At 47.2% G+C, this 8,557-nt stretch overlaps 1 pseudogene; it reads left to right on the top strand.

The window, feature by feature from the left end:
• The first annotated feature begins 3,856 nt into the window (after positions 1-3,856).
• On the top strand, positions 3,857-4,440 carry LOC105717842 (Fanconi anemia core complex-associated protein 24-like; annotated as a pseudogene).
• Positions 4,441-8,557: the final 4,117 nt, after the last annotated feature.

Below are 8,557 nucleotides of genomic sequence, written 5' to 3'. Positions count from 1 at the left end.
TGGTGTCATCTTGGCTCACTACAACCTCCACCTCCCAGGTTCAAGCAATTCTCGTACCTCAGCCTCCTGAGTAGCTGGGACTACAGGCACACCCCACCACACCCAGCTAATTTTTGTATTGTCAATAGAGATGGGGTTTCGCCATGTTAGGCCAGGCTGGTCTCAAACTTCTGACCTCAAGTGACCTGCCCACCTTGGCCTCTCAAGGTGCTGGGATTACAGGTGTGAGCCACCGTGCCCAGCCAAACTTTAGACAGTGGTGGTTAAAATAGAGACCCTAGATGAGACAGTGTGTGGAGTCAGGCTCCACCACTGACGAGCCTGGGACCCTCACTTAAGCTTGATTAGCCTCAGCTTCTTCATCTGTAAAATGGGAATGATGATTATACCTAGCACATAGGCTTGCTGGGAGGACTAACTGTGAAGTCATGCACTATTAGATTAAGGCCACGTAGGGAGCCAGGTTCAGATGAGAAGTGATGAAAAGGATTTATATTACAGATGATAGGCCAGGTGCGGTGGTTCACATCTGTAATCCCAGCACTTTGGGAGGCCGAGGGGGGTGGATCACCTGACGTAAGGAGTTTGAGACCAGCATGGACAACATGGTGAAACCCTGTCTCTACTAAAAATACAAAAATTAGCTGGGTTTGGTGGCACACGTCTGTAATCTCAGCTACTCGGGAGGCTGAAGCAGGAGAATCTCTTGAACGCGAGAGACAGAGGTTGCAGTGAGCTGAGACTGCACCACTGCACTCCAGCCTGGGCGACAGAGTGAGACTTCATCTCAAAACAAAACAAAACAAAACAAAAATTACAGATGATAATTTAGGCTGTTGAGGGTGAAGGATGAGGTGAACAAGAGACTCCAGAATGCCAAGAACACATCGCCAAGTGACCTGGGAACAGACTGCATGGTGTGGGAGGTCCTGGTAAAGGGAGAAGATGACACCAGGTCTCCGGCCTGGCTGTCCCAGCAGCTGGCAGGAAGGAATATCATTTACTGACTCAGGGAACAAAGGCAGATAAGCAGGTTTTGAGTTCAGAGCCAGTGGGTTTGTTTGGAGCATGTGTGGAAGGACAGAAGACACATCATAGTCATTGACTTTATCTTTATGTACGAAGTGCTTCTTTTTTTAAAATTTGAAACAGAGTTTCACTCTTGTGGCCCAGGCTGGAGTGCAATGGCACGATCTTGGCTCACTGCAACCTCCAACTCCCAGGTTTAAGGGATTCTCCTGCCTCAGCCTCCTGAGTAGCTGGGATTACAGGTGCCCGCCACCACACCCAGCTACTTTTTTGTATTTTTAGTAGAGACAGGGTTTCACCATGTTGGCCAGACTGGTCTCGAACTCCTAAGCTCAGGTGATCCACCTGCCTCAGCCTCCCAAAGTGCTGGGATTACAGGCATGAGCCACTGTACCAGGCCAAGAAGTGCTTTTATTAAATACATGTTTATGATAAACAGTTCCAGAAGGACGTATGGCAACCATAGCAGCTATCTCAGCTACTAGAAATTATGCCTTTTAGAGTGTGAGGGACAACAGAGTGCTCAGGGAGGGAAAGGACTGAGAAAATAGTGTGGTAAATTTCATGCACCTTAACGTCGATTAAATAAAGTTAATGGACTTCTCGTTCTGTCACTGTGGAGGACTAGATACTTTCATGGCTCTGCCCACTGAAACAACTAAACTGCTGGATAAAATACTTTAAAACATCTTTTTAGGCCAGGTGCAGGGGCTCATGCCTGTAATCCCAGTACGTTGGGAGGCCAAGGTGAGAGGATTGCTTGAGCCCAGGTGTTGGAGGCTGCAGTGAGCTATGATCACATCACTGCACCCAAGCCTGGGCAACAGAGCAAGACTCTGTCTCAAAACAAAAACAAAAGCATTTTAAAACACATGGCGAGGCCGGACATGGTGGCTCATGCCTGTAATCCAGCACTGTGAGGGGCCAAAGCAGGCAGATCACTTGAGGCCAAGAGTTCGAGAACAGCCAGGCCAACATAGCAAAACCCCACCTATAGTGAAAATACAAAAAAAAAAAAAATTAACTGGGTGTGGTGGTGCACACCTGTAGTACCAGCTAAGGCAGGAGAACTGCCTGAACCAGGGAGTCTGAGGTTGCAGTGAGCTGAGATTGCACCACTGCACTCCAGCCTGGGCAACACAGCAAGACTCTGTGCCAAAAAATGTATAAATAAATACATAAAAATAAAACACATTGCTGGTCTGGCACAAAGATAAGGCTCCTCAGATCCCCCAGATGGCATGAAGTCAAGGTTGCTGGTGAGCACCCACTAAAAGTATTTTTTTCCTAAAGGTTCCTGTCAAGTTCTATAGAACCCGAGCTTTCTGCTTTGCAGGCTGTAGCGTGTACTAGGATACCTAAGGTGAGAATTTTTGTTTTGCTTTTGTTTTTCTTTTTTTTGAGACTGGATCTCACTCTATCACCCAGGCTGGAGTGCAGCAGTGCATTCATGCCTTGCTGCAGCCTCAGCCTCCTGGGCTCAAGTGATCCTCCTACCTCAACCTCCCAAGTAGCTGGGACCACAGGCACCACCAAGCCTGGCTAATTTTTTTGTATTTTTTGTAGAGACAGGGTTTTGCCATGTTACCCAGACTGGTCTCGATCTCCTGGGCTCAAGCAATCTGCCCGCCTCGGCCTCCCAAAGTGCTGGGATTACAGGTGTGAGCCACTGCACCCAGCCACAGGTGAGGATTTAATGGTAGATTTCTGCTACAGCAGAACCCTAAAGGAGTATACTGTCACTGTAAGAAGGAGTGAGAGCTAAACCCTGCCAGAGAAACCACTTTGAAACTTACCTGTCCCAGTCTTAGGGTTGAATGTAGGAGAAGAAAAATATTTTATCTGAGAATTTGTCATCACAGAGGGATCCTCACTCAGGTTTGTGAGCTGAATTCATGCTGCTTATCTAGTAAAAATAATAATAATCTAAAGATGTTATAAATTGGAAGTAGGGTGGTTAAAGATTAGCAGAGGTAGAGTCAATTCCTCCGTAATGGAATTTAACTTTATTCCAGGATTCAAAGATTACCTGCAATAAAATTCTAAGGAAATTAATAGCTCACGGTTAAAAAAAAAATCACATACACAGACAAAGAAGCACCACACGTGTGGAAGCAAATAGAAACAACAGACAGTAAAAACAGGCCAGGCGCAGCGGCTCCCTCCTGCTTTGGGAAATCGAAGTGGGAGGATCGCTTTAGGCCAGCAGTTCACAACCAGCCTGGGCAACATAGCGAGGCCCCATCTTTACAAAAAAGTTAAAAAATTAACCGAGCATGGTAGCATGTGCCTATAATCCTAGCTACTTTGGAGGCTGAGGCAGGAGGATCCCTTGAGCTGGGGAATTCGAGGACACAGTGAGTAATGATCATACCAGTGTACTCCAGCCTGGCCAGCAGAATTTTTGTCTAAAAGACAAACCCACAGACTTCACATACCAGAATGCAGATACAAATGTGTAAAATCAGAGGTGTGCTTAAGCCAGCTGGTGTAGCTCAGGAGAGCTGATTGTGGGTATCTCTTCCCAACTCCATGTTCTGCAACATCACATTGGTAGCCTGTAATTATCCATGGTGGGAATATTTACACCATGGAGGTTGGCAAACACTATAAATTAGGACTTTTTTTTTTTTTTTTAAGAGACAGTGATACAGTTGTTTAACATTTACTAGAAGACTGCTGAATATATTTAATTTTAATTAGTTAATTAATTTATTTATTTTCAAACACCAACTCAAACCAGATGCTGAATTTATTTAAAAATTAACCGAGAAGAGTGAACGTGGAAGTGGCGCGGCCGCAGGTGGAGATCACCCACGGAAAGGAACCCCCTGATGGCATGGGCCCCGTGCACGTGCCTTTGGGGCATGTTCTGGCCAATGAGAAATGGCACGGGTCACAGCTGGCGCAGGAGATGCAAGATGCTGTGTTCTTTATGTCACCAAAGCTGATTTGGTGGCAGGAAATGGCTACTGAAAGAGGCTTGTTTGGGTTAGAAATCCCAGTAATGTTCAAGGAATTGTTGAAAAAAACCGGGTGAGGGAACAATACTTCCCAGCCTTACAGGAGTTTACTGTGCTGGATCTTGGAATGGTGCTGCTTCCAATGGCCAGCCAGATGGCAGCGTCCTGCCTCATCATCCAGTTGGTTCAAGAGCAAATCAAAGAGCCCAGCAAGAACCCTCTTCTCGGGAAGAAATAGGCCCTGCTGCTGTCTGAGCCATCGCTCCTTTGAACTGTGCAGCAGATCCCAGAAGATGGAAAAGTTAAAGCTCCCCTTCTGCTACAGAAGTTCCCAAGCATCCAGCAACTGAGTAATGCTTCCATTTGGGAACTGCAGCAGGTGTTTGGACAAGCAGTGGCACAGCAGATCCGTGCCTTCTTCACACAGCCCAGGCGAGGGCTGGCCTAAGGGCCATGGCATCTTCTCCCGAGACCACAAACACCAGGATCTTGTTTTCTGCTTTATAAAACACGAAAAAGGGCAGGGCGCGGTGGCTCATGCTTGTAATTCCAGCACTTTGGGAGGCTGAAGCGGGCAAATCTCCTGAGATCAGGAGTTCAAGACCAGCCTAGCCAACATGGAGAAACCCCATCTCTACTAACAATACAAAAATTAGCCAGGCATGGTGACAGGCGCCTGTAATCCCAGCTGCTTGGGAGGCCGAGGTTTGAGAATCACTTGAACTCGGGAGGCGGAGGTTGCAGTGAGCCCAGATCATGCCACTGCACTCCAGCCTAGGTGGCAGAGCGAGACCCTGTCTCAAAAAAAAAAAAAGAAAGAAAGAAAGAAAGAAAAAGGATTTCCTCTTACGGCAACTAGTGAAAGATGAGATAAGGCCTGAATGATGCTTGCGGGTCATCCTGCTGTGGTCTCTGAGTTCAGCTTTTGAAGTTAGTGGGTCGCAGAGGACACTGCCTTTATTCTAAGATGAAAAGGGCTGGTGGGATCTCCCCAAGAGAGTCAGGGACTCTCACACTCAGCAGAAAGCCTGTTAGGGCTGATTTTAATGTGTGACCTTGACCCACATCTGTCATGGAAAGTTCTGAAAAGCTTCAGTGGTGGATGTGACCATCTAAAGGAAATAAAGGTACAAGGAAGCGCTGTGTATCCCAAGCCCTTTTTTCCTGGCTTCAGAACTGCAGTTCATCAGGTGTGGCCTTCATATACCTGGACTGCAAGACTGCTTCCAACATAAAAAAGATTAACAGAGAAGGTTGAAGAAAAAAAACAGGGAACAAGGGACTCTAAAGAACAATGGGACCGGGCAAGTAGGCTCACACCTGTAATTCCAGCACTTTGGTAGTCTGCCCAAGAGTTTGAGACCAGCCTTGGCAACATAGAGAGACTGCATGTTTACAGAAATCTTTCAAAAATTAGCCAGACATAGTGGTACATGCCTGTAGTCCCAGCTATTTGGGAGGCTGAGGTGGGACAACTGCTTGAGCCTAGGAGGTTAAGGCTGCAGTGAGCTGTGATTGCACCACTGTACTCCAGCCTGGGCAACATTGCAAGACCCCGTCTCGAAAAAAAAAAAAAAAAAAAAAAACAACTGAGCAAATTTTACGAACAAAATAAGACTTCTAGAAGTGAAAAACATAACAAAGTGAAAACTTAAGAGACAAATTAAATGGTAAATTAGATTTTCTGATTTACTAATTCTGAAGAAAGATATGAGAGATATGTTAAAAGACATAAATGACAGGGCTAACAAAAAACAAACTGGAGTTTCAGAAGCAAATAACAGAGAAAATGGGAATGGTAATAGTTAAAGATACGCATATACCTTTGTATATATGCATATCTATTCAAGAGAACGTTTATCTCAAATGTTTTCTTCATAATAGGACTCTAAAAGAAAGCAAACATACACTATGACCTGGAAGCTTTGATCTTAGCTTACTAAATGCAATTTGCTTGCATTGACTATTTAGTCTGTGTCCTATTAAAACTTCAGAGCAGGCTGGGCTTGGCAGCTCAGGCCTGTAATCCCAGGACTGGGAGACAGAGGAAGGAGATCGCTGAGACCTTTAACTAATAAGACCGTAAGCTGCATAAGACCAGCAATTTTCTTTTGTTGTTGTTGTTGTTGTTGTTGTTCACGGTTGTTTTCCCTGTTTCTGTTAGTGCCTCACTGGGGTTGATTCATTTATTCAATAAATGAATGAATTTGTTAGATGCCTACTACATGCCAAGCCCAGCCTAACACATAATGAACATCATTTTCCAGATGAGAAAACTAAGACACCGAGATATAAGAGGGCAAGTTCAAGCTTATATGTGATAAAGCAGGGATTCAAATCCACAAATACTAACAGCATGGCCAGGCATGGTGGCTGACACCTGTAATCCCAGCACTTTGGGAGGTCGAGGTGGGTGGATTGCATGAGGCCAGGAGTTTCAGACCAGTCTGGCCAACATGGTGAAACCCTGTCTCTACTAAAAATACAAAAATTAGCTGAGTGTGGTGACAGGCACCTCTAGCCCCATCTGTGCAGCAGACTGAGAAAGGAGAATTGCTTGAACCTGGAGGCGGAGGTTGCAGTGAGCTGAGGTCATGCCACTGGACTCTAGCCGGGGTGACAGACCAAGACTCGGTCTCAGGAAAAAAAGAATAATGATAGAGGTGGCAGGAATGAGGGTGGTGGTGATGAGGGTGGTGGTGATGATGGAGGTGGTGATGACGGAGGTGGTGATGATGTTGGTTGTGATGATGGAGGTGGTGATGGAGGTGGTGACGACAGAGGTGGTGATGATGGAGGTGGTGATGATGTTGGTTGTGATGATGGTGGTGATGATGGAGGTGGTGATGATGGAGGTGGTGATGACGGAGGTGATGATGATGATCGTGGTGGTGATGACGGAGCTGGTGATGATGGAGGTGGTGATGACGGAGGTGGTGATGATGGAGGTGGTGATGACGGTGGTGATGATGACGGTGGTGGTGATGACGGAGGTGGTGATGACGGAGGTGGTGATGATGGAGGTGGTGATGACGGAGGTGGTGATGATGGTGGTGATGATGATGGTGGTGGTGATGATGTTGGTTGTGATGATGGTGGTGGTGATGATGGAGGTGGTGATGATGGAGGTGGTGATGATGGAGGTGGTGATGATGGTGGTGATGATGATGGTGGTGGTGATGATGGAGGTGGTGATGATGGTGGTTGTGATGATGGTGGTGGTGATGACGGAGGTGGTGATGATGGAGGTGGTGATGACAGAGGTGATGATGGTGGTGGTGATGATGGAGGTGGTGATGATGGAGGCGGTGATGGAGGTGGTGATGGAGGTGGTGGTGATGGAGGTGGTGGTGATGGTGGTGATGATGGAGGTGGTGATGGAGGTAGAGATGATGGAGGTGGTGATGATGGTGGTAGTGATGATGGAGGTGGTGATGATGGTGGTGATGATGGAAGTGGTGATGGAGGTAGAGATGATGGAGGTGATGATGATGGTGGTGGTGATGATGCTGGTGGTGGTGATGATGGTGGTGGTGATGACAGAGGTGGTGATGATGGTGGTGGTGATGATGGTGGTGGTGATGACAGAGGTGGTGATGGTGGTGGTGATGATGCTGGTGGTGATGATGGAGGTGGTGATGGTGCTGGTGGTGATGACAGAGGTAGTGATGATGCTGGTGGTGATGACGGAGGTGGTAGAGGTGATGGGAGTGATGGTGAACATGGAAATAGTGGTGGCAATGTGGGAGTGCCAGAAAGGAAGTTGGTGCTGGAAATAAGTTGGAGGAGGAGTTGGTGAAGCTAATTCCAGTACCCAACTGGGCCCAGGTCTCCTGACTCCCACCTCTGGCCCACATGAGCCACACACAGTGAGTCATGCTGTCATCCTGTAGACGACATGCCAGTCTCCACCCACTCTCCCCATTACTTCCAGTTATAAGCCAGGAGTGAACTCCATATGCCTTGTGGGGAAACCCAAGAAGCAAAGGTAGCAGTCCACATCCCTGAGCAGCGGCCAACGTAACTCAGGCTGAGACGCAACAGCCTAGTCTGTGGGCGGGCACACAGCAGCCGCAGGGGCCATCCTGGACATGCCCGTGGATCCAGAGAGCTGATCTCCTCTGCCTCTCAGGAGGAAGTAGCCACCCCAGCAGATGCTGTGTTCCCAGCCCTCTTCTCCTTTTCTGAATCTGCAGCCCAGCATTCCTTTCAGGTTCTGGCTCGGGTTCTGCAACTTACACCTTGGAGCTGCATCCATGCAGCTGATGAGTGAGATGATTGATGCTTACCTCGAATTATTTTTGGTGATGATGAGACCATAAACAGAAAGCATCTAACTCCCCAATATTCTCATTCAAGGAATGATATCTGAATTTTTAAAATTATATCATCATCGTTGATTTCCAGCTGGAGGAACCAGAGCTAGAGAAGCCAATTGTCCCTCACCCACCAGGTAGGTGACCTCACGGACGGCCTGAGCCCCAAGCCTTGAACTGGAGAACTAGATCCTGAGCATTTTACATGTGACCAACTCCACTGCCCCTCTCAAGAGATCTCTCAGCACA

This window comes from Aotus nancymaae, unplaced genomic scaffold (genome assembly GCF_030222135.1).
Source record: "Aotus nancymaae isolate 86718 unplaced genomic scaffold, 86718_ANA_hifiasm-v0.15.2.pri h1tg000049l, whole genome shotgun sequence".
Taxonomy (NCBI): Eukaryota; Metazoa; Chordata; class Mammalia; order Primates; family Aotidae; genus Aotus; species Aotus nancymaae.
Note: the sequence above shows the minus strand (reverse complement) of the source record. Positions and strands in the feature narration are given on the sequence as shown.